The sequence below is a fragment of the Amaranthus tricolor genome, chromosome 3 (genome assembly GCF_026212465.1).
Source record: "Amaranthus tricolor cultivar Red isolate AtriRed21 chromosome 3, ASM2621246v1, whole genome shotgun sequence".
In the NCBI taxonomy this organism is placed as follows: Eukaryota; Viridiplantae; Streptophyta; class Magnoliopsida; order Caryophyllales; family Amaranthaceae; genus Amaranthus; species Amaranthus tricolor.
The window spans coordinates 17,946,591-17,951,510 of record NC_080049.1 but is presented as its reverse complement, the minus strand read 5'-3'; positions in this window follow the sequence as shown (position 1 = coordinate 17,951,510).

The window sequence follows — 4,920 nt, the reverse complement described above, 5'->3', positions numbered from 1 at the left end:
TTTATTGAATCGAAGTCTTGACACACTGGTTACTGGACTATGGCAGGATTGTAATCAACTTTATTAATATTTTGCTTTGTTTTTCTTTTACGATTATACCCTTAATAAAGAAAGGCAATTTTTAAAAATTTCTAAAAAAAGACTTTTGAAACTTATGTTTTACCATATGTTTTATTGTTGGGAATTGCAAGGCGTAAACTGACCCTCACTGTTAGGATATTGTGAAGCAGCCAATTGAGCAATCTCACGGTTTTCTTCCTCGTACGCACACTGGACCCATTTTCATGTTTTGTATGGTTTTAATTTTCTTTCTACAATTAAAGTTCGATTTGTTGATGGAATCAATATTCAAAAACTAACCAGAAACATAACTTATAGTTTATTATTAACTATTTTGCCGTAAAGTTTGATTAATCTAATAGAATAATCCCAATATACTCCCTCCTGTTCATTGATGATTTAGTGACATTTTCTTATTGGGTTAATTCATCGATTGTGTCCCCTTTTTATTTTTGTCCTTGTTGTTTATTCTTTTACCCTTACTATAATAACACAACAACACATAAATATCAATATCCTTTATAGAAAAAAAGAGTTTTACATCCACTTTTAAGTGATCCTCTACCCTTCATTGGTTTTGATGCGAAATTCAAATTTTCCTTTATCTATGAATAGGAGGATGTATTAAATTGTGTAGTGGTCGTCTTAGAGTCATGGTCGAAACCAATTTTTTGCCTTTATTTACCATCTTGCGTGCTAATTTATATATTATTTTATTTTTTGTCAATTATCTTAGAACATGTAAAAGGACTTAGTAAGAATTAATATTTTGTCCACATTTTCATTTAGGCTTACTTTAGTAGTACTAGTTGTGGAGAACACACACGGTCCGTCAGGATACACTATTAAATTTTATAATATTAGTTTACACACTTTTATTAATAAATACGAATAAAATTATTTGCATTTCAATGTGTTGTAAAAATGTAAATGATGTAAGGACTACAAGTGTACATTGAATTTATATACTTTTATTCAACTTGGACTCTGGCATAACCCAATCTGTTGCAACAACCAATATTTATCCACATTCCATAACATGCTTTGCCATAATCAAATAACTTGATATAGAATATCTTGCAAAGAAAATCAAATGTCAGAATCAAATCCTCAAGTAGGGAAGAAGAAGTTGAGGTTTCTCTGCTAATATGGTCAACAACAAACTGCTAGTCACCAATACACCACATCCAAATCTCTTCAAAGGAGTAGAATAAGACTCATAATCTGCATAAAATATCTCCAAATTATAGCTATTATCATCAATTAAACTCTTTTACTTTTTAGTGAAAAACTCAAGCTCGTTAACGACTGCATACAAGATCAATCACAAAATAGCATATGCCAAATGAATGTCAAGGAACCAACTCAACCAAAAAGGTTAAGCTGATGGTTAAGGCCCCAAGATATGTTATATACTATAACACATCCCCTTACACAAGAGGCCTTTGGGCTTAAAGTGTGGATGCGACACAGGCCCTCCTCATACCTGGCGCTGAAAATTCCACTTTTAAATGAGGGGTGGTTGAGATTTCGAACTCGTAACTTCTTGTTTCAGTGGCTTCTGATACCTTGTCAAGGAACCAATTCAATCAAAAACTTAAGTTGATGGTTGAGGCCCCAGGATATGTTATATAGTCTAATAGTATACAACAACAAGTTTGAAAACACAATCATCCAACTCAAACATTTGAAATTAAGATAGCACTAACAAGATCAATCACAACATAGCATAAGCCATAAATTACCAAAAAAAAGAATGTAACAGTCAAAGAAGTTAATCTATCAAGAAAGTATGGGATACATACTATGAAGTACTTATATAAATGCAGAGTGAAATGTCTTCACCAACTAAAGGAGTGTCGATTATTCAAATAAAAACCATGAATTGTGCAAATAAAAAGTTCAAACCACAATAATGTTTAAACACCCAAAAGCAAAAAAGTAATTCGAGGAATTGAAGGTGTATGTATAGGAACACGTAACCCTTAATCCTAAGACCCTGAGGGAGGAATCCAAAGACCTGTAAGACGGTTCACCCTGTAGGACGATAAAAGAAACATAAAACACCTGCAGGATGGTTAATCCTGCAAGATGATAGAAGAAGCATAAAACACCTGCAGGATGGTTAATCCTGCAGGACCATATAAGAAGCATAAAACACCTGTAGGATGGTTAATCCAGCAGAACGATAGAAGAACACAAGTACATACAGGATGGTTAATCCTGTAGAATGATAACAGCAAATATAATGATGTGGCATAAGACAACTGCATCCGTACATTCAAAAAGCTGTCGACACTCGGATAAGGTGAGGCACCACACCTAGCTCGTACTCTACCTAGGAAAATGTACTAAAAGGCAGAGAGTGGGGACCATGATGTAAAGATCAGCAAATCACCAAATGCCACATAGGCCTACGAGATACCCTACTTCTCTCTCAACGGATCCCCAAAAGATTCCATTCAAGATAAAAGCCAAAATGGCCGTTACAGTTTTGGGATCCTCTCCCAAGACTCACCACTGTAAATACACGATGACATACATCACCAAGGGTAACATATCTTCTACTATTAAAACCCGCACAAAATATTCACTCATACTGGAATAGTAATCTCCTTGAAACTTTACTAACTTAATCATCAGAGGAGGACCCCTAGAGGACCCCTCTTTGGCCCTCGTTTGTTGTCTTGTGCAGGAAGACATAGTGAAAACAGCCCAGAGAGCAACTTAAGCCTCCCCAGTGGTTTACACCTATTGTGGACCTTAAAAGACATTCTCATCGCAACAGTGGAGAGTGTTGATTATTCTCTCAACAGCCGGAATAGAAGGTAATAATCAGACATGAGCAATAATTTGAAACTAATTTTACGAAAAGTAAAAGAATTGAGGAATTGAATAAGATGAATACAAAAAGGATAAATAAATGGAACATAATGAAATTAGGGTTCATCAAATGAAGGAAACCCTCAAAGTTAATTTCAATTTCAATCCCATATTAGCACAAATAAAAATAAGTAACTAAAGTTGTTGAGATTAATGGTGTGACTTGAGTGCACGATTGATGTGTGCATTCATGTGTGACTCATGGGATGAAATCCTATGGATGACTTGAATGGGTGTATTAAGTTGTGACTTAATGTTTTTGATTTATGGAGTTTAAGAGCTTGATTAATTCATGAAGCTATATGACTTAAATATGGGAGTTATGGGACTTAATGAACAAATGTAAATGTTTGATTCAAGAAGCTTTACTATGCTTAGTCGAGCAAAACTGTCAGAAAAGCACACTGAAGGTCACTCGACCGAGCGAGTTCTTGGGTGGGTCGAGTGAAAAAACATAATGTATCCAGAAGCTACCTGTAGCCCACTCGACTGAGCGAGCCTCTGTTTCGATCAAGTGGACCTTCTAATGTTTCCTCGGATGCTATTTTCGTCTCTTTAAGTTCCTAGAGCAGTTTCAAAGTGATTAATTCTCAGCAATAAGGTTGTAATCTCATTGAATGTAATTAGTACTATAAATAGTGAGCTCATTAGCAAAACAAAAACACATCAAACACATACCCCTTAAGCCTAAACACATAGCCTGTGCATTTTCTTACATTATTTGTAATACTTCATTGTAAGAGTTGTATTTCTCAATTATGATATTATAAGCAAGTAACTACACACCACGGAGGACGTAGCCGTCATTGGGTAAACATCCTTAAATCTTTGTGTTCTTTTTGCATTGTTTTATTTCCTTTAAACATTGTCATAGTCATTGAAATTATATCGGTTCATCAAAGTTACAACTTAAGTTTCATACTTAGACTCTAATCAAGTAATTATTTCAATTGGTATCAGAGCTAAGTCATTGTTATGGTGAATATGAAGTCGTTGTAGGTGAAACATGTCCACAATGAAGCTTGACATAGAGAATTTTGATAGGAGTGTGAATTTTGGCTTATGGTAAGTCAAAATGAAGGCCATTTTGATTCAAAATGGTGTGCAAAAGGCCATCGCCGGTGTAGAGAAAATGCCGGAAGGAATGACCGCGGCGAGTTGGGAAGAGATTGATTCAAAAGCACTATCGGTAATCCAACTTTGCCTTTCCAATGAAGTGCTAAGAGAAGTTGTTAAAGAAACCACAACCCTGGGGATGTGGGAGAAATCGGAATCACTCTACATGGCTAAGAGTATTACCAATAGACTACTTTTGAAGAGTAGACTCTACGATCTACGCTTGGAGGAAGGTAAACCTTTAAAACTACAAAGAGATGAGTTTTATTCCGTTGTTATGGATTTGCAAAACATAGAATTCAAGCTTGATGATGAAGACTTGGCTATTTACCTCTTATGTTCTGTACCTCCATCTGACAAGAGTTTTAGAGAACTCTACTTTATGGTAGAGAAAACTTGAGTAGCGACGATGTGACAAATTCCTTAATACAAAAGGATCTCACTAATACAAATTTGTCACAAAAATCACAGGATGACCCGGGTGATGGATTATTTGTGAGAGGGAGAAATAATGAGAAAGGTTTCACTAGTGGAGGTGGAAACAAGGGCCTAACAAAAATAAGATTTGCAACTATTGCAAGCTTAAAGGCCACATCAAGAATAATTGTTAACTAGTAATGTCGATGCTAGTTACGTGATTGATAGTGATGATGGTGGTGTTTTAGTTGCCACACATGGGTACAAAGATGGTGATGAATGGATTCTTGACTCGAGGTGTAGATTCCACATAACTCCCAACAATCCTTTCTTCCAAACATTTGAAAGTATTGATGGAAAAATGTGACCATGGGAAACAATACTACTTGTAAGGTGGTTAGAGTTGATAGTGTGAAAATGAGAATGTTTGATGGGATGGTGAGA